The following is a 22,390-nucleotide window of genomic DNA, read 5'->3' as shown; positions in this document are numbered from 1 at the left end:
GAAAATTATTTGTTTTGTTATATGTTTTGTTATACACATGTTTATTTCCTTTGTGTGTATTGGAACAACACGAAAAAAGAGGAAAAAAAGGCAAAGTGAACATAAAACCTCAGAAATGGGCCATACAAGATTGTTGGCACCCTCTACTTAATATTTGGTTGCACACCCTTTGGAGTAAATAACTGCAATAAATCGCTTCCTATAACCATCAACAAGCTTCTTACACCTCTCAACTGGAATTTTAGACTACTCTTATTTAGCAAACTGCTCCAGGTCCATCATATTTGAAGGGTGCTTTCGACCAACAGCAATTTTAAGATCTCTCCACAGGTGTCCCATATGCTTTTGATCCAGACTCATTGCTGGCCACTTCAGATCTCCAGCGCTTTACTTACATCCATTTCTGGATGCTTCTTGAAGTATGTTTGGGGTCATTGTCCTGATGGAAGACCTATGACCTAGGGATGACTTTTGCAATTTTTTATCAAAATCATGTTAACTTAAGTACCGTATATTATTTTCACTATGCTGTTTGTTTGTTTATTTATTTACTGCAGGGTATTTAAAGATTTTGTCTTTGTTTTTTTTCTGTTCAGTGGCCAGTGTGAACATGCACACCAGTTTATATCCCAGTTCATACCTTTGGGTTTTTCAGTCTGTTTGCATCATGTGCATATAAAGGTGTGGCCTGCCTTTCCTTGAGCTGGGCATTATATTGATGTGGTCTCCCATGACTGTGCATCCACTAGCTGGGCCCAGTCATTCTCAGCCCTTATCCACATGCATTTCATTAGACAAACAGTAAGGTTTTTAATATTAGAGTTAGGACTGTCGCAATTATGGTCACCATGAAGTGGTGGGATGGCTTTTGCATTTTTTTTATCAGAAAACATGTTAACTAAGTACCGTATATTATTTATATGCACTATGCTGCTTGTTTATTTTATCACTGCAGGGTATTTAACTCCTAGTGACAGAGCCATTTTGGTACTTAATGACCAAGCCAATTTTTACAGTTCTGACCACTGTCACTTTATGAAGTTATAGCTCTGGAACGCTTCAACATATCCCACTGATTCTGAGAATGTTTTTTCATAACATACTGTAGTTCATGATAGTGGTAAAATTTCTTCGATATAGCTTGTGTATATTTATGAAAAAAATGGAAATTTGGCAAAAAAATTGAAAATTTTGCAATTTTCAAAATTTTAATTTTTGCACCCTTAAATCAGAAAGTGGTGGCACACAAAATGGGTAATAAATAACATTTCCCACATGTCAACTTTACATCAGCACAATTTTGGAAACATAATTTTTGTAGTTAAAACATAATAAGGGTTAAAATTTGACCAGCGATTACTCATTTTTCCAACAAAATTTACAAAACCATTTTTCTTTAGGGACCACATCACATTTGAAGTCACTTTGAGGGGTAAATATGACAGAAAATACCCAAAAATGACACCATTTTAAAAACTGTACCCCTCAAGATGCGCAAAAACACATTCAAGAAGTTTATTAACCCTTCAGGTGCTTTATGAGAACTAAAGCAATGTGGAAAGAAAAAATGAACATTTTACTTTTTTCACAAAAAATTTACTTTGGAACCAAATTTTTTTTATTTTTACAAGGGTACCATGAGAGAATGGACCACAAAATTTGTTGTGCAATTTCTCCTGAGTACACCAATACCCTGGATGTGGGGGAAAGCTACTGTTTGGGAGTATGGTACACCAACAAAGCTAATCCTCTAAATCTGAAGTTATAGCTTCAAGGACACTACAGGAGTGTTAATCAAGCAACCAAGATGTGAAAACTTAAGGGGGTTTTACACAATGATATCGCTAGGAAATATCGCCAAAGCATCACCAATTTGGTGACGCAGCAGCGATATCGCTAGCAATATCGCTATGTGTGGTACTTACCTCTGACCGGCTCCCCCGCTGTCCATTGCTGATCGCGCAGCTCCATTTCTCGTCGGGTGCTTCCTGCTGGGCTTTCTGCTGGCGCTGACGAGCGACGTGTGGACGCGGACGGAGGACGTCAGGATCACCGCATCTGAAAGGTAAGTATCATACGCTGTATCGCTGCTGCATCGCTGTGAGGTCTTCCTGTGTGGAAGCTCACTAGCGATCATTTAGCGATGCACCAGCGATCCTGACCGGGTCATATCGCTGGTCGGGATCGATGGTACATCGCTAAATGTAAAGGGGCCTTTATTCTAAAGAGTAAATTAACTACATAGAAATAAGGTCACCATAAAAGGATGTTAATCAATAGTACAAAATTTATCAGAAAAATACTTACAGTATATTTAATAATAGATCATTACAATAATTGTGAGGGCTGATACATAATATGAGACAACTGTTATGTTGTCTCATATTATGAATCAGCCCTCATAATTATTGTAATGATCTAGCCATCACATCTCCTCCTCCATGCTTCAAGGTGGGAACCAGGCATGTAGAGTACATCCGTTCACCTTTTCTGCATCGCACAAAGACACGGTGGTTGGAACCAAAGATCTCAAATTTGGACTCCTCAGAACAAAGCACAGATTTCCACTGGTCTATTGTCCATTCCTTGTGTTCTTTAGCCCAAACAAGTCTCTTCTGCTGGTTGCCTGTCCTTAGCAGTGGTTTTCTAGCAGCTATTTTAACATGAAGGCCTGCTGCACAAAGTCTCCTCTTAACAGTTGTTGTAGAGATGTGTCTGCTGCTAGATCTCTGTGTGGCATTGACCTGATCTCCAATCTGAGCTGCTGTTAACCTGCGATTTCTGAAGCTGGTGACTCGAATGAACTTCTCCTCCGCAGCAGAGGTGACTCTTGGTCTTCCTTTCATGGAGCGGTCCTCATGTGAGCCAGTTTCTTTGTAGCGCTTGATGGTTTTTGCCACTGCACTTGGGGACACTTTCAAAGTTTTCCCAATTTTTCGGACTGACTGACCTTCATTTCTTAAAGTAATGATGGCCACTCGTTTTTCTTTACTTAGCTACTTTTCTCTTGCCATAATACAAATTCTAACAGTCTATTCAGTAGGACTATCAGCTGTGTATCCACCAGACTTCTGCACAACACAACTGATGGTCCCAACCTCATTTATAAGGCAAGAAATCCCACGTATTAAACCTGACAGGGCACACCTGTGAAGTGAAAACCATTTCCGGTGACTACCTCTTGAAGTTCATCAAGAGAATGCCAAGAGTGTGCAAAGCAGTAATCAAAGCAAAAGATGGCTACTTTGAAGAACCTAGAATATAAGGCATATTTTCAGTTGTTTCACACTTTTTTGTTAATTATATAATTCCACATGTGTTAATTCATAGTTTTGATGCCTTCAGAGTGAATCTACTATTTTCATAGTCATGAAAATAAAGAAAACTCTTTGAATGAGAAGGTGTGTCAAAACTTTTGGTCTGTACTGTATGTGGTACCAGCTTACTCAGAACAAATTGGACAACAACTTTTGGCATCTAATTTCTCCTGTTACTCTTGCTAAAATAAAAAAAATGGATCTTATGTACATTTTTTGCGAAAAAAAAAATTAAATGTTCATTTTTTTAAGCATTTCAAAAATTCCTGTGAAGCCCCTGAAGGGTTAATAAACTTCTTGAATGTGGTTTTGCACACCCTGAAGGGTGCAGTATTGAGAATGGTGTCAATTTTGTTTATTTTCTATCATATAGACCCCTTAAAGTGACTTCAAATGTGATGTGGTCCCTAAAAAAAATGGTGTTGTAAAAATGAGAAATCGCTGCTCAACTTTTAACCCTTATAACTTACTAACAAAAAATTTTGCTTCCAAAATTGTGCTGATGTAAATTAAACATGTGGGAAATGTTACTTATTTAGTATTTTGTGTGACATATCTCAGTGATTTAAGGGCATGAAAATTCAAAGTTGGAAAATTGCAAAATTTTCAAAATTTTTGCCAAATTTCCGTTTTTTTCACAAATAAACGCAAGTCATATTAAATAAAATTTACCACTAACATGAATTAAAATATGTCACGAGGAAACAATGTCAGAATCACTGCTATCCATTGAAGCATTCCAGAGTTATTACCTCATAAAGGGACAGAGGTCAGAATTGCAAACCATGCTCGGTGGGAAAGGGGTTAATAATGGCGATCGCAACTCTGGGGTCTCATCTACCTCCAGTAGCCGAGACCCCGCATAAATTCCGATGCTGGGGGGTGTTATACACTTATTTTTTATTTCTCAGTGTCGTTAAAAAATGTTGCTGAGGAATAAGTACCCTTAACTGCCACCGTTAAAAGGCGTATCGGGGTTAATCATTATGCTTCTGTCTTTGCTTTTTCCATGCGATGATCGCATTGCACTGCACAGAATGGCCCAGCTCCTCTCCTGACCTGAGCATGACAGAGTGATGTATTTCAATGCAGTGGTCAGGTAAGGAGAGCAGACAGCCAGTATGAGGATTGCGATGCCATTCTCGCACGAGTTATATGGCTGTCTGTGCCCTTATTGTAAAGGTATTTAGCCCATTGAATTTATGCATAGTAACACTCAGTTGACAATTAGGCCTGGAATACATGCAGACTTTTTGCATTTTTTATATATTAAGGATTTACCTTTATGGCGCAGTCAGACTACTGAATAAATAGGACCAAGATCAGAATGTAGTGCACGGACTGTCTGGCTGCTTCATGTATTTATTTTTAACTGTCACACTTGGGTCGGGAAAGCCACCACCAGTCCAGGCATTTTGTTCCAAACTCCATTCCAATTTATTATCACACTTGGTGAAGGAGAAGTTAGGTACACAACAACAGGAAGAGGGTGGGGGAGCCCAAATACTAGAAAAGGGCGGAGTGGAGACCCCTAGGCAGATCTGACAACACCATTTCTTTCCATAAGTCCCTAAATAGGTTCCACACCTATCACAAAGCAGGAACCTAATCCCTGGCAGCCCCTAGTGATAAGCCATGTATAGGGAGGAGATGGGGTAGGCACTAGTCACCCTCCACTGCAACTAAAGCAGGAAGACAAATGAGGGAGTACACTTAGCTTGAGACGACACAAGAGAGCTCACGCCAGCAATCCTCCAGGAAGCTCCAAGAAGAAACTAGTCGACTTCTAGCACTTTAAACAGACATAGGTAAATAGAGCTATCACCAGTGCCTTGCTCAAGCAACTAAAGGTATTTAAACATCTAGCAAGGGTGTGTTAATCAGCCACAGATGGTGGAGATCACTGCTAGGTGCAAGAGGGAGAAAGATGTCACTCCACTCCACAGCAGAGATGCAAGATCCAGAATTTGCCTGCAGAGCCAAGCACAATGACCTTCAACAGCTGGATCCAGAATGGCTGCCTGTCACACCTTACACTCCCGTGACATTTATGTGGCCATCGGACTGTGCCAGCACAAGCATATTAGAAGGGCTGACAGCTCCTTGATAAATGCAGTGACTTGCAGGTAGCTTCTTTTCTGATTGTAACATTTTCTTTTGTTTTTCATCATCCAGCCCTTACTGAAATGATCACTATCCTCAATACTGTAGACTTTACTGGTGAGTCATCTTTGGCCTATCTCTTTTGCAACCATTCCTAACCTTTATAGGAACACAAGTATATTTAATGCCAGACCTGACCCCTAAATTAGATTTTAAACTGATTTCAGAATGTGGACCAGAATTCCCAAAAATTGCAGACTCCAGAATAAATACAGACCCTACACTGAACCCACTAAACAATTATAGATCCCCAAGCTTCCTAAGCTTTTACAGTTCTCAGACCAAAATACCCTGAAAAAATACAGACCCCATAACTGACCTTTCATCATACTTCCTAAATACAAAACTAGATCCCTCAAAATGCAAACTCTAAATCAGAGCACTGAAACACAGAACTAAACCTCTAAATAAATACTAAATACAGACCAAACCCCCTAAATACTTACCCAAATGCATTCATTTTTTAAACCAGTGCCTTACTGCCTTTATAAATCTAGGGCACACACCCTTAATAGAGACCGTAGGTTCAGTCGAACTAAACTAATACAAGTGTCAGCCAAGCACCCCTTATACTATTACACTCCCCAAGCCAAGACCCTAAATCCAGACCAACTTCCCCTACACTTACATGCAGATGCTGTATGCATGCATTTCTTCCTTCAAATCCACTACTCATCAGATTTTCTAGTGGTCGGATCTCTTTAGAAAGGAATCTTTAACCAGGTTTATGATTAACAGCTTTCTTCCTATGCATATTATAGGGAATGTTTTAAAAGGTTATCTATTACTTAAACGAGTATTCCCTTTTCCAAGATCTTATCCCAATATGAAGTAATAATAATATTAGCAAATATCTCCAATTTGAAATGTAGTATAGTTCTTCTGATTCGCTATGTTGCATTTCTCATGTACAGGGCTTTTCAGTAGCTTAGAGGTCCATAGTTAGGACTACTAGCAACTAGCTAAGGCCTCTTTCACAATTCCGTTTTTGACAATCAGTCAAAATCTGCCAGGTTTTGAAAAAAACGGATCCGCAATTATTTTTTTGCGGATCCGTTTTTTTCCCCATTGAGTTGCATTACTGGCGGATCTTGACTGATGGTCATCCGTTGGATCCGTTTTTGTGAGGATCCGCCAAATTTTTTTCATCCGCCGGCATGCCTGGACAGACCATGCAACTTTTTTTTTTTGTGGTTGGATCCGCATTTTCCAGTGCGCATGCCCGGAGAAAGGAAGTCAGGGAGAAAATTAACCCTGAAATCCTTTCTGGCGGAGGAAAAAAATTCTCTCTCTCCTTCCCGGCCAGCGGTTCCTTTAAATTTCCTCATTCTGCGGATCCGTCAAATAACGGATCCTGTGGCATCCGTTCACATCAGTTAGGAACGGATCCGCTTGCCCGCCTTTTTGGCAGATCTTAACTGACACAAAAAACTGAAGTGTGAAAGAGGCCTAACCAACTCCATTATATGAGTGGTCGTAACCATGGATACCTAAGACTACAATGCACTGCACATGGGGTAAGCAAGAGCTAATCAGAAGAGCGAAACTTAATTTCTAATTGGAGGTATTTGCTAATATTATTATTATTATACCGATTACTTATTGACATAGGATTGTGGAGATGGGAATACCATCATTCAAGCTTGGATCTCCAGACCGCCTAACTTTTTTCTTTCTGAGGGGACCTAAATGACCTATGTGATGGCAGGTTTAACAATTCAGCGACTCTGATCTAATAAAGTGTACTATTCTTGCTACTGTAGATCTTTAGAAAAAATGTGGGATGTTAGATTCATACAAATGAAGCCCTTGAATAATATTCTCCTGAATAAGTACTCATCAATATGTACTAATGATAAAGAAACTTGAACTTACATCCTTAGGCATTTCATTTCATTTTTTCTCAGCTTATCAGGCTTTATAATTTGTTCTAAAAAATTATTGTTTTCTAGAACAATATAAAAAGTACAAGAGAACTGTGATACAAATGCAAAAGTTCACAACAAATGATGGTTAGCTTGGTATTTCAATTTAACTTTGTCCTTTACATAGTAGTTAATAGCATATTTTTCCATTTACAAAAACATGCCACAGCCAATAACTTTTGAAAAGCTGTGTCTACTGGCACTTTCAAATGCCTGGCAGCCTATTGAGCCAGTTTTTATTTAGTCCACTATAAATGGAACTGTTCGAGGGTATGTGATTCCCAAATGTTTCACATCAGAAAATGAAAACAAGTAGAAGCCAGCCAAGACCACAACGGTGACTGCCAGCCCATTCATATGCCAAACATGAAAGCTACAAGGCTCACACTTTGATCTTTGCATTTTTGGACATAGCTCAGGAATATAAAGAGATTGTTTTAAGGCAACATGCATTATAAGTAGAAATCAATCAATATACTTGTAAGATTTAGGAGCTAGCTTATACGCAGAGAAAAAGCTCCTCTAGGCTTGAGAATTGGAAGCAATCATGACTATGAAATGTGCATATGATCATTTTTTTATGCTGGTAGATTACAGGAAGCAATGAATGATATTGTAATTATTTGAAATAAAGAGCATTTTAGAGGCATTTTTAAAATGAACAATGGTAGATGGTCACTTTTAAATACACCGGAAAACACCAATGATATTTTGTAATAAAACTAACCTGGAAAGAATTCAATTTTCATTTATGGAAAACAGATAGTTACAGGATGTTGTTATAGTTTTGCCAACATTTTGAAACATTTTTGGATATTCTATAAATCTTCAGCATTCAGATGTGCAGATTTTTTTAAACTACTGATATAATAGATCTATATTGTTCTGGAGGGGATTGTAATTCAAGGGGTAATAAGCAACAGGAAAAGATTAACAGATTCACATTTAAAGAAAGTAAGAAAAATCTATCATGACATTAAGTAATAAAATAAAGACAAATACACATCTTGCATGAAAAAATACTTATTTGAATGTTTGCTGTGGGCAGCATGATGGCTCATTGTTTAGCAATGTAGATTTGCTGGGGTCCTAGGTTCATATCCCACCAAAGGCAACATCTGCAAGAGTTTGTATGTTTTCTCCGTGTTTGTGTGGGTATCCTCCCACAATCAAAAGACATACTGATAAAGAATTGAACCCCTTTCCGACATCAGGCATAATAGTATGCTGATGTCGGACTCCCTCCCTTAGATGTGGGCTCCGGCATTGAGCCCACATCTTTTCCGGCACATGTCAGCTGTTTTGAATAGCTGATACAAGTCTCTAACAGACGCGGGTGGAATCGTGAGCCACCCATGGCTGTTAACTAGTTAAATGCCACTGTCAATATCTGACAGCAGCATTTAACACGCTCCTCTGGAAAGCGCACCGGAAATCCAGTCCATCTATGACCCCGTCACGTGATCCCTGGTCACCATTGGGTTGGCATGACAGCCAGTGGTCTCCATCAGAACTCTATGGTTGTCACTGCTGGATTGCTATGAGCTCCGCTCGATGGTCGGCGTTCATTCCAAGTGAGCAATTTTGCTACATACAGGCGACCTAATCATCGCCTGTATGTAGCAGAGCCAATCGGATTATGGCAACTTCTATTCTCCCATGGAGACTACTGAAGCATGCCAAAAGTAAACAAAAGATTTTAAAATATTAAAAAAATGCAAAAATATAAAAGTTCAAATCACCTCCCTTTCGCCCCATTCAAACTAAAATAATAAAAAAAATTAAACATACACATTTGGTATTGCCGAGTTCAGAATCGCAAAAATAAGACCTCACCGAACCAGAGTGAGGTTGGGGGGGGGATTTTTTTTTCACCACTTAAATAAAAAAGAACCTATACATATTTGGAGTCTATCAACTCGTAATGACCTGGAGAATCATAATGGCAGGTCAGTTTTATCATTTAGTGAACATGATAAAAAAACAATTGTGAGATTGCTCTTTTTTTGCAATTTCACTGGACTTGGAATTTTTTTCCTGTTTTCCAGTACATGGTGTGTTAAAACCAATGATGTCATTCAAAAGTACAACTTGTCCCACAAAAAACAAGCCCTCACATGGCCATTTTGACCAAAAAATAAAAAAGTTATGGCTTTGGGAAGAAGGGGAGCAAAAACTGAAAATGCAAAACCAAAAATACCTCTGGTCATTAAGGAGTTAAATTGTGAGTGCTGCAGAATACAATGGCGCTATGTAATCAAGCATGATAAGATTATTCATTATCTGCATTTGAGTTTCTAGTGTGGGCATAGATGGGGTTATAGTTTGATTTAACCCCTTAGTGACAGAGCTAATTTGGTACTTAGTGACCAAGCTAATTTTTACAACTCTGACCATTGTCACTTTATGAAGTTATAGCTCTAGAACGCTTAAACGTATCCCACTGATTCTGAGACTGATTTTTCATGACATATTGTACTTCATGTCAGTGGCAAAACTTCTTCGATATACCTTGCGTTTATTTATGAAAAAAATGGAAATTTGGCAAATATTTAGAAAATTTAGCAATTTTCAAAATTTTAATTTTTGTACCCTTAAATCAGATAGTGGTGTCACACAATAGTTAATAAATAGCATTTCCCACATGTAAACTTTGCATCAGCACAATTTTGGATACATAATTTATTTTTATTAGGACGTTATAAGGGTTAAAAGTTACCCAGCAATTTCTCATTTTTCTAACAAAATTTATAAAACCATTTTCTTTAGGGACCACCTCACATTTGAAGTGAGTTTGGGGGTGTCAATATAACTGAAAATACTCAAAAATGACACCATTCTAAAAACTGCACCCCTCAACATGCGCAAAACCTCATTCAATAAGTTTATTAACCCTTCAGGTGCATCATGAGAACTAAAGCAATGAGGAAGGAACAATGAATATTTACTTTTTTCACAAAAAATTCACTTTGGAAACAATTTTTTTTTATTTTCACAAGGGTATCAGGAGAAAGTGGGCCACAAAATTTGTTGTGCAATTTCTCCTGAGTACACTAATACCCTATATGTGGGGAGAAGCCACTGTTTCTGCACATGGCAGGGCTCAGAAGAGAGGGAGCACTTTTTGAATGCAAAATTGACTGGAATCAGTGGTGGCGCCATGTCATGTTTGGAGACCCTCTGATGTGCCTAAACAGTGGCACCCAACCAATTCTAACTCCAACCCTAGCCCCAACACACCCCTAAACCTATTCCCAACCCTAACCATTACCCTAACCACAAACCTAAGGCCTGTTTCACACTTCAGTTTTTTGTGTCAGTTAAAATCCGCCAAAAAGGCGGAAAGCGGATCCGTTCCTAAGTGATGTGAACGGATGCCACTGGATCCGTTTTTTTGACGGATCCACCAAATGAAGAATTTTAAAGGAACCGCTGTCCGGGAAGAAGAGAGAGAGAGAAAGAATTTTTTCTGTTCGCCAGAAATTATTTCAGGGTTAAATTTCTGCCTGACTTCATTCCTCCGGGCATGCGCACTATAAAAATGTGGATCCTTCACCACAAAAAACGTTACATGGTCCGTCCAGGCATCTTGGCAGACGCTACAAAATTGACGGATCCGCAAAAAAAGGATCCAACGGATGGCCATCCGTCAAGATCCGCCGGTAATGCAAATCAATGGGGAAAAAAACGGATCCGCCCCCAAAAATGGCGGATCTGTTTTTTTTGCAAAAACGGCGGATTTTGACTGATGGTCAAAAACGGAAGTGTGAAACAGGCCTAACCCTAACACACCCCTAACCTTAATCTCAACCCTAACCGTAATCCCAACCGTAGCCACAACCCTAACTTTAGCCCAACCCTAACTTTAGCCCAACCCTAACCCTAGCCCAAACCCTAAACCTACCCCAACCCCAACCCTAACTTTAGCTCAACCCTAACTTTAGCTCCAACCCTAACTTTATCCCAACCCTAAAGGAAAAATAGAAGTAAAAACTTTTTTTATTATATTATTTTTATCTAACTAAGGGGGTAATAAAGGGGTTTGATTTACTTTTTTATTTTGATCACTATGATATGCTTAGGGTCACTTTGATATGCTTAGGGTCTCTATCCTACTGGAACACTATATCATCCTTTTCATACTCATAGTACTTGAGTGTACCCCGTCTTGTAGGATACTCATATATAGCTCGGCATATAGCTCAGCATTGAGACCACTATCGATCCTGGTCATGTATCCAATGCCTTTAGCTGTGAAACAAGACCATATCATCAGTCATCCACCACCGAACTTGACAGTTCCTTCTATTTCCCAGTACGTTAACCCCTTTTTCCTTTTTTCTTCCTGACCCATTTGCACCCATCAGAACCTAGTCTATTTACTTTTGTCTCATCTCTGCAAATCACCCGATTCCAATCTTCTACTGTCTACTTTTCACACTTTATTGCAAACTTGAGCTGACACTCCTTATGTTGATACTGGAGTCATGGCATCTTCATCCTTTTTGAGCCTCCATTCCAGACTTGTGTAATGTGCATCACAGGGTGCTTGCATGGACATCTGTGATCTAACTATTACGAAGCATATAAGCCACCTCCACTGCCATGCGCCAGAACTGATAGACCTCTGATGAGCTGATTTGTTGACTGATATTTTGCCTAGACGCCCGCCTCTTCACTTTTGAATGAATGGACGGACTTAATTTCGTATTGTTCCAACTATCATGGCACTTACATGATGCAGTTTGGCAATTTTCTTGGCTGAGAGACTACTGTCAATGAGCTGGATGATGCTATCTTTCTATTCTTTGAAAATCTTCAAGAGTGCTTCTCGATTTTAGTCAGTGACCTTTCACTTTGGAATTGACCTAATAACACACTGAGGTAATGTGAGGATAGGTTGTATTTTGTGGTATACAGGAAGAAAAAGATTTTCCCACCACTGTAAAACAGTAACAATGTGGTGACATTTCAAGAATCTGCATATATAATCATATGCAAAATGGTTGCAAGTCAAATTTATGCACGAGATAGCTAAAATAATTATCTTGAAATGATGGTAGTCTTAAGCTTGATGCAGTAGTGGATGATGAGATATGGAGCCTGAAAGTCAAAAGTTCAAAACATTGTTACACTTTTCTTGTCAGTGTATAATAAAGAAAAAGCATAATTTTCCATGTCACAGTCCATATAACTTTAGCTCCATATAGCTTTAACTTTTCTTATAGCATTACTAAGCTGTATTTGTATTAATCTCGTTATAACTACAGTATAAAGTCATTACTAGAGTTGATGCCAAATGATTTGCAATACCCATTCTGTTGGCCACATCAGTAACACTGCACATCAAATTTCAGGGAAGTTCTTATCCCCTGAGAACATTTTATTGTTTCTTATAGATTTTGATATGCTGAACACGAACATGTGCTCCAAAAGTCTGTATCGCGTAAGGCTTTTAAGAAACAGCAGTTTATATTCTACATTATGACGTCCGAGACACTACATACATGTGCATCGATGTCAGTAGCAAAAGCAATTGTTCAAATGTGTTTTGCAGACGACTTTCATTTATAATCCATATCAGATGCTTCTCGAATAAGAGTCCTGCAATAGTCAGCCAGCATTGACATACTTCACTTTCGCTGGTACCTTTTCTCCATCAGCGCAATGTCTTGGAGAAATCTTTCATCGTGTTCATCACTAACGGCACAAAGATTGGCTAGAAAAAAGTCCAAGTGGAATGCAGAAAATGCATTTTTAATGACATATTGCCTTTCATCAAATGATATGCTGTGAGCATGTTGTCCACGGGTTGTTCAAAGTTTGGTGCCCTGCTATTGCCAAGGAAGTTGAAAGTCACATCTTTAAAGGCTCTTCATGCCACTTGTCCAGCACCTTGAAAAAGACCATAAAAGCTACTGTCATTCATTATATTTCTGATCTGTGGGCCAATAAAAATACCTTCTTTAATCTTTGCATCACTTATTCTTGGAAATTTCTGTTGCAAGTAAGAAAAGGCTTCCGATTCTTTGTGTATTGCTTTGACAAAATTCTTCATAAGCCCAAGTTTAATATGCAAAGGAGGGAGAAATATCTTTGCTGTATCAACAAGATTTTTAATATTCTTCTGTCCAGCAACCAGGTGTTGTGAGCTCATCTGTTCATTCATCTTTTGTGTCTGAGGATCTCCCTCTTCTGGTGAAGGAAGGTAGTGAGGCTGATTACCAAACACCTGATCAGGTGGATGGTGACTGGGTAACGGGAACTTCTGACTGGATATAAGGCAGCCGACTCCCCTCTGAGTCGCTGGTGATTTCTCTGCTGGATTCTTGGAGACCAGTCTGATTCCTGCTTCCCAAAGATAAGTTTTTGCTCTGCTATTGAACTTATTAGTTTTGGTTTTGTTTACCTTGTTTTTTGGAGTTCTACCATCCCCGGCCGGGGGTGTGCTGGATTCACTTTTCCTTGATCAGTGTTCTCTTTTGCTCTGCTTCCAGAATAGTCTGAGTGCTGATATAGGGTTTGAAGTTTAGTGACTTCAGGGTCCTTTTTGCTTATCAGCTGTTGTTGGTAATATTTTTTAGCAGGGTTTTCTCGGATTGCAGACAGCAGCTTTTCTATCCTGTCCTTTTTAGTTAGCTTGGGCCCCATCGTTTGCTCTACCTATCTTTCTATCTGTGTTAGTGTTTTCATCTTGCTTCACTGTCATTATATGTTGGGGGCTGCCTATTGCTTTGGGGTCTGCTCTGGGGCAGTCAGTTTTTCCCTTTTCTCTCTTTAGGCTTATGTAGATGTTCGGCTGTGATGAGGTGTCTAGGATCACTGTAGGAACACTCCACGGCTACTGCTAGTTGTGTGATAGGATTAGGGGTCTGCAATCCGCTAGTTTCCAACCTCTCTGTTTTTCTGGGCTGAGCTTGTGTTTTGTTTTTTCCTTCTTGGTGACTCAATCATAACAGAATCACCAGCCATACCGCAGATTCTAGGGTACTCAAAAGCAGGAAGGAATTGTTTAAAAAAAAAAGGTGTCAGAATTTTTTTTTGTGTATATTTTTTCCTCTTTTTCTCTGAGGCCATAGGAGGAATATTTTTTTTTTCTGATGGAGTTTAAGCAATTGTCTGATCGTATGGAGCAGCTTGCTGCTGAGGTGCGGGGAATTTCCACCTATCTTGCTCGTTCACACGCTGCTGAACCAAAAATCCCCACTCCTGATGTGTTTTTTGGGGATCGGTCTAAATTTTTGAATTTTAAGAATAATTGTAAATTATTTCTTGCCTTGAAGCCTAACTCATCGGGGAGCTCTGCGCAGCAGGTTAAGATTGTCATCTCCTTGCTGCGCGGCGATCCCCAGGATTGGGCATTTTCTTTAGTACCAGATGATCCTATTCTAACTAATGTGGATGCATTTTTTCAGGCTTTGGGGTTGTTGTATGATGAACCTACTGCGATTGATCAAGCTGAAAAGACCCTGTTGGCATTGAGCCAGGGTCAAGATTCTGCAGAACTGTACTGTCAAAAATTCTGAAAGTGGGCGGTCCTCACCACTTGGAATGATGGTGCCTTGGCAGCTCTCTTTCGGAAAGGTTTGTCAGAAACCGTAAAAGATACTATGGTGGGATTTCCTGTTCCCTCTGGTCTTGACGATTCTATGTCATTAGCCATTCAGGTTGATCGGCGTTTACGTGAACGTAAAATTATACGGGAAATGCTGCCACCTGTTGAACAAATGTCTGAACCTATGCAATGTGATAGAGTTTTGCCTAGGGCGCAACGTCAGGAGCTCAGAAGGCGTAATAAGCTGTGTTTTTTCTGTGGAGATGCCTCTCATATTATTTCTGTCTGCCCTAAACGAGAGAAACGTTTTGCACACACATTTGCTGTAGGTGGTGTACAACCTAAGTTTCTTCTGGCAATTACTCTGATCTGCTCCCTGTCCACATTTTCTGTTAAAGCCTTTGTGGATTCAGGAGCAGCCTTGAACCTAATGGATTTAGATTTTGCTAAAAGTTGTGGCTTCACTATGACACCCCTGCGGACGCCTATTCCTTTGAGGGGTATTGATGCTACTCCTTTGGCGAATAAACCTCAGTTTTGGACCCAGGTGGTAATGCGGGTTGCCCCAGAGGGATCGAAATGTCTTTTTGGTGTACAGAGGATTTCATTTTTGGGATTTATTTTGTCTCCGTCAACTATTGAAATGGACCCGGCCAAGGTACAGACCATTTATGATTGGGTGCAGCCCACTTCTTTGAAGGCTCTCCAGATGTTTTTGGGTTTTGCTAATTTTTATCGTAAGTTTATAGCCAATTTTTCTGTTGTTGCCAAACCATTGACTGATTTGACTAAGAAGGGCGTAGATTTGCTGAATTGGTCTCCAGAGGCTGTTTCTTCTTTTCAGGAGCTGAAGCGGAGGTTCATTTCTCCGGTTTTGCGAAAACCCGATGTCTCACTTCCAAAGAGGAGCTGTTTTGTCCCAAAGAGATCCTGTAACATCTAAAATGAACCCCTGTGCCTTCTTTTCCCGAAAGTTCTCTCCTTCGGAACGCAACTATGATGTGGGGAATCGAGAACTGTTGGCCATGAAGTGGGCATTTGAGGAGTGGAGACATTGGTTGGAGGGAGCTAGACATCAAGTTGTGGTCCTCACTGACCACAAGAATTTGATCTACATTGAGTCGGCTAAACGCTTGAATCCGAGACAGGCCAGGTGGGCCTTGTTTTTCACACGTTTTGATTTTGTGGTCTCCTTTCTCACGGGCACTAAGAATGTTAAGGCTGATGCCCTCTCTAGTAGTTTTTGGCCGATTCTCCTATTGTGACCAAGCCTGCTACCATCTTAGGTGAGGGGGTGGTTCTTTCTGCCATCTCGCCTGATTTGAGACGTGCTCTGGAGAAGTTTCAGGAGGATAAGCCGGAGAGTTGTCCCAGTGGTAGGTTGTATGTTCCTGACCAGTGGAGGAGGAAAGTGATGTCTGAGGTTCATTGCTCCACGTTGGCTGGTCATCCAGGTATTTTTGGTACTAGAGATTTGGTGAGTCGGTCTTTTTGGTGGCCTGCCTTGTCTCGTGATATAAGAAATTTTGTGCAGTCCTGTGGGACTTGCTCCCGATCTAAGCCTTGTTCTCATTCAAGTGGGTTGTTGATGCCTTTGCCGGTGCCCAGGAGGCCATGGACCCATATTTCAATGGATTTTATTTCTGATCTGCCTGTCTCTCAGAGGATGACTGTTATCTGGGTCAATTGTGATAGATTCTCTAAGATGGTCCACCTTGTACCACTCCCAAAGTTGCCATCTTCCTCAGAGTTGGTGCCCTTGTTTTTGCAACAGGTGGTTCGCTTGCATGGGATTCCTGAGAACATTGTATCGGACAGAGAAGTTCAGTTTGTCTCTAGATTCTGGAGGACCTTTTGTTCCAAGTTGGGAATTCAGTTGTCCATCTCCTCTGCATTTCACCCTCAGACCAATGGGCAGATGGAGAGAACAAACCAGACTTTGGAGGCTTATTTGAGATGTTTTATATCTGCTGGTCAGGATGATTGGGTCTCATTTTTACCCTTGGCCGAATTTGCTTTAAATAATAGAGCTAGTTCTGCCACTTTGATGTCACCATTTTTCTGTAACTTTGGGTTTCAACCTCGATTTTCTTCAGGGCAGGTGGAGTCTTCTGCCTGTCCAGTGGTTGACACTGTGGTGGGAAGAATGCAGCAGATTTGGGACCAAGTGGTGGATAAGTTGTCTCTTTCCCAGGAAAAGGCCCAGCGGTTTTCTAACCGGCATAGGACCATTGGTCCCCGGTTAAAGGTGGGTGATATGGTCTGGTTGTCATCAAAGAATATCTCTATGAAAGTGGCTTCTCCAAAATTTAAACCTAGATTTATTGGACCTTACAAGATTTTGGAGATTATTAATCCGGTCTCTTTTCGGTTGGCTCTTCCTGTCACATTTAAGATTCATAATGTGTTTCATAAGTCCTTGTTGAAGAGGTTTGTTGAACCAGTGGTTCCTATGGCGGCACCTCCTGACCCTGTGTTGGTTGAAGGTAACATGGAATATGAGGTAGAGAAGATACTGGATTCCCGTCTGGCTAGACGGAGACTCCAGTATTTGGTTAAGTGGAAGGGTTATGGTCAGGAGGATAATTCCTGGGTCTCTGCCTCGGATATTCATGCCGAAAGATTGGTGCGCGCTTTTCATCGAGCTCATCCTGATCGGCCTGGTGGCTTGGATGAGGGTTCGGTGACCCCTCCTCAAGGGGGAGGTACTATTGTGAGCTCATCTGTTCATTCATCTTTTGTGTCTGAGGATCTCCCTCTTCTGGTGAAGTAAGGTAGTGAGGCTGATTACCAAAGACCTGATCAGGTGGATGGTGACTAGGTAACGGGAACTTCTGACTGGATATAAGGCAGCCGACGCCCTTCTGAGTGTCTGGTGATTTCTCTGCTGGATTCTTGGAGACCAGTCTGATTCCTGCTTCCCAAAGATAAGTTTTTGCTCTGCTATTGAACTTATTAGTTTTGGTTTTGTTTACCTTGTTTTTTGGAGTTCAGCCATCCCCGGCCGGGGGTGTGCTGGATTCACTTTTCCTTGATCAGTGTTCTCTTTTGCTCTGCTTCCAGAATAGTCTGAGTGCTGATATAGGGTTTGTAGTCTAGTGACTTCAGGGTCCTTTTTGCTTATCAGTTGTTTTGGTAATATTTTTTAGCAGGGTTTTCTCAGATTGCAGACAGCAGGTTTTCTATCCTGTCCTTTTTAGTTAGCTTGGGCCCCATCGTTTGCTCAACCTATCTTTCTATCTGTGTTAGTGTTTTCATCTTGCTTCACCGTCATTATATGTTGGGGGCTGCCTATTGCTTTGGGGTCTGCTCTGGGGCAGTCAGTTTTTCCCTTTTCTCTCTTTAGGCTTATGTAGATCTCCGGCTGTGACAAGGTGTCTAGGATCACCGTAGGAACACTCCACGGCAACTGCTAGTTGTGTGATAGGATTAGGGGTCTGCAATCCGCTAGTTTCCAACCTCTCTGTTTTTCTGGGCTGAGCTTGTGTTTTGTTTTTTCCTCCTCGGTGACTCAATCATAACACCAGGTTTTCGAGGAGTGGCCAGTCCTTTCTGAAATAGTGCATTTCTCGTGCACGACTGTCCCACTCACAAATAAAACATCAATACTTGGTATATCAAAGCTACAGTCCAAGAAGAAGTGCAACAACTTTTAGATCACCACATATGCTCCAGTTATAATTTCTATTAATGTGGGTTAACATTAACTCCATATTCTCGTACGTTTCTTTCATGTGTACGGCATATCCAATAGGTATAGAAGGATACATATTTCCGTTGTGTTGTAAAACAGCCTTCAGACTTAAAACTGACAAGTCAATGAACAGGCGCCATTCCTTCGGGTCATGTTTGCATCCAAGAGCACCAAACAACCCCAAGACGTCATTGCAAATGGTTACACTGTCGATATAGTTGAAAAATTGATTAAGGTCTTCTTGATGACTGCGAAAAACAGAAACTCTTGTTCCTGGTAGTAAGAGATCCAATTCTTGTAGCCTTGATCCCAATAATTCTGCCTGCCTCTTTGACAATTTCAAATCTCTAACCAAGTCACTCAGATCAGCTTGACAGAACAGATGTGGATTAGATGTAGAAGGCTCAAAGTCTGGGTCTGCAGCAGTTTCATCTTCCACTGACATTGTTAGTTCATCTTCGTCATCCTCCATTGTCCATACTTTGGGTGGCTTTGGAGCACAAAGACTTTTATTGTGTGGCACTGGTCTTATAGCTTTAGGAAGAATAGGATATTCTTTTGATTTCTTGTTCTTTGCTGAATATCCTGTTAGGCAGAAGTAGCAATCTGCTTCATCATCTCTCTGCTCTCTCCATATCATTGGGACAGCGAACGGCATTGAAGGTCGTGATCCATTCAGCCATGCTCTAAGTATGTCAGTATTGTCTTTTGATTCCTCCCCTGCCCAGGAGATGAGGTATGCTCCGTCCACGGTCAGCTGCACAGAATTCGCATTCGCATTCTCAAAAACCTTACATAATAGGAAAAATCTGAAGTCATTTCTGAAATCAGCATGAAAAAATCTATCAGGAACACTCAAAATTGTCCGAGGGACAAAACCTTGGTAACATAATGTAATTTATAGCCGCTGGAGGGAGCTCTCAGAGCTGCCTAGTACCTGATGCCACATGCATCTCTTCTTTTTATGAGCTAGAATGACTCTATTTCACCTGTATGTTATGTCGAAACAATAATGTTGCAGCAGGACTGGTAATTAAAAGAAGAGCCGCAGATACTGGGAGATAGGCGGAAGTTCTTAGGGCTTTCATTTTGCAGTCACAGACTACTGATGTGAATGATGGACAGGGTCCTGCAAATGGATTCACAATAACTCTCCCGGCGCCTGCGCACTGCAGGACTCTGCTCTGCCCTCAACAAGGCAGAGCAGTGTGCCTGCACAGGAGCCACGACAGGCAGCAAAGAAGAGGACGTCACCGTTAGAAGATGGGAGGCGCCGGACTGGACCGCCACACCCTACGGACCCGAACCGGACCCGGACCACCCCTTGGTGAGAATAATATAACTCATTTTTCTTATCTTTCAGGTTACATCGGGGGCTTATCTACAGCATTACAGAATGCTGTAGATAAGACCCTGATGGCGATGCCGGCAGCTGATAAAAAATGGGGTGACAGATTCCCTTTAAATGAATCTATTGCAATATTTAAATAGGAACTGTATTTGGGGTTGTATAATTTTTTAATTGTTGATATACAATAGGGATGCCATACAGATGCAGATGATATATGGATGCTAATACAGATGAAAGATCAACTTTTTTTATGAAATTGGGCAATTTTTCCATATGGTCATCTGATCCTGACTGTCAGTATTCTGATATCCTTCTGTAGATTGACTACTAGTGGCTGCTATTATTCACTTTGATAAAATGTGCTGAATTTCCCCTCATTACCACTGGAGACTGCTGTGGGGTTTCTGCAATCATCCTTTACCAATATAGCCGATGTTGAAACTGTGGAAGTCATCTTGTTTCCTGAATGGGCCTACTTAAACTCACATGGAACACTCACTCATTGCTTGAGAATTGTGTCTTACCTTTAGTCCATTTCCAGTCTTCAGCTCCGGAGAAGTATCTCATGTAGACTGTTTCCACCCCTCTCCAGATTGTTTCCTACAATTCCTAATGCCACTTCCAAAAACTTCAGCTGCCAATTGTTGCTCCCTGCTCGTGCTCCTCCAACCATTGGTTTCAAACTGTGCTCCACCAGTATTGTAACAAAAACAGTCTGTCATTCAAAAATTGTAGCTCAAAGCTAAGTGTAAAAACAATATGTAGCTAAAAGTCTAAATACATTACTTCTGTAAGGCATCGGATTTCTGTTGCTGCACAGTGGGAATCCTGAGCCTTACTTCCAGCGGTCTCGCATTCCCCTCCAGCCACAGAGGAGGTTGCTCAGCAAACTCGTCGGTCCAGGCGCTCTGCCCAGACCAGCTCCGTGAGTCTGCTTACTGCTGCCATCTCTGGCACAGCTATGGCAATACATGCTGCTCAGCAGCGAGCTTCTCCAGGGACTAAGTCCCCATGTCAGGCCACTGAGCATGCCCATGGAGTGATCTCCCATTGGAGATCGAAGGTCACGTGCTCAGGTCCTGCTCGTGTTCGGATTGGCCCATCCGAGAAGCCATTAAAGTCCCGGATGCTCGCGGCTATAAAAGGCTTGCATGGTCGCTCGGCCATGCACTAGGATAGACTGTATTTACAGACTAAGTGGAGTGAGTGATGTATGCACGTATGAATGTCTCTGGTGAATGACTCATTAAGAAACCCCTACCCTTGGTACGCGTTGTGCAGCCTAGCCTGCTAGCACCCAGGCTTAGGCGTAGGTAGGTCAGAGGTTGAGTCAGGCATCAGTCCTCGCCAGGGACTCGGCACGCCTCAGTGCACATGCTCCACACCTCATAGCCAGCGACTACAGCGGAGCTCGCAGCAGCGACACCGCGCTCAGTGGGCCTAGAGGGACTCTAACCCTATGTCCTTGGCGTAGAGTTCTGTTGGCCGGGCTCTGTGAGCTAAACAGGCTCCGGCATCTACTTTCAGCGGTTGTGCGGCTCTGTGCATTAACAGAGTTCGCTCCTGTTCACATTGGGTGACGTAACCCACGTGTGACTGTTTTCACACCGCTTAATTCTTCCGCCATTACCTAGCAGCAGTGTACCACCTCTGCACGGTGGACCCCGGGCTGAGAACGCACCTACTACTATTTTATAATTTGGTGCGTTCCGCCAGCCCTAACATTATCCTAGCACCAGGGTCTGGCTAGTAATGTCGGACAAACCGTGACTGCTGCAGTACATCTGGCAGCTGCAGGGCAGGTTGACGGCTCTCGAGCGTCCAGCCTCAGCTGCGGATGTTACTGCTGTCGCTGTTCAGGAAGCCACAGAGGCTGTCTCCCCTGTGACCACTGCCATCCCTGCCCTGACTTTGTCCCGCCTCCCACTGCCTGAGTAGTTCTCGGGTGATAGTGCCTCTTGTAGGGGTTTCGTGAACCAGTGCTTGATACAGCTGGAGCTGCTGGCAGCACGATTCCCCTCCGAGCGGGCCAATGTGGGATTTATTATTTCCCTCTTGTTGGGCAGGGCTTTGGAGTGGGCCACACCGCTGTGGGAGCGTGGTGATCATGTGGTGCAGAGTGCTTCTCGGTTCTTGGACACTCTGAAGCATGTCTTCCTGGGACCGCGAGTCACCCATGACACTGCGCTCCGGCTGCTGGCATTGTCACAGGGTTCGTCCATGGTCAGCCACTTTGCCATCCAGATCCGGACGCTGGCCTCGGAGTTAGAGTTGCCAGATAACGTCCTCATTCCGGCATTCTGGAAAGGCTTAGCTGGCCATGTGAAGGATGCTCTGGTCACCAGGGAGATTCCTGCTACTCTTGAGGAGCTTATCACCGTCTCC

This window comes from Dendrobates tinctorius, unplaced genomic scaffold (genome assembly GCF_039654945.1).
Source record: "Dendrobates tinctorius isolate UK_male_01 unplaced genomic scaffold, ASM3965494v1 ptg000060l, whole genome shotgun sequence".
NCBI classification, from domain to species: Eukaryota; Metazoa; Chordata; class Amphibia; order Anura; family Dendrobatidae; genus Dendrobates; species Dendrobates tinctorius.
The sequence above is the reverse complement of the archived record's forward strand: the minus strand, read 5'-3'. Positions refer to the sequence as shown.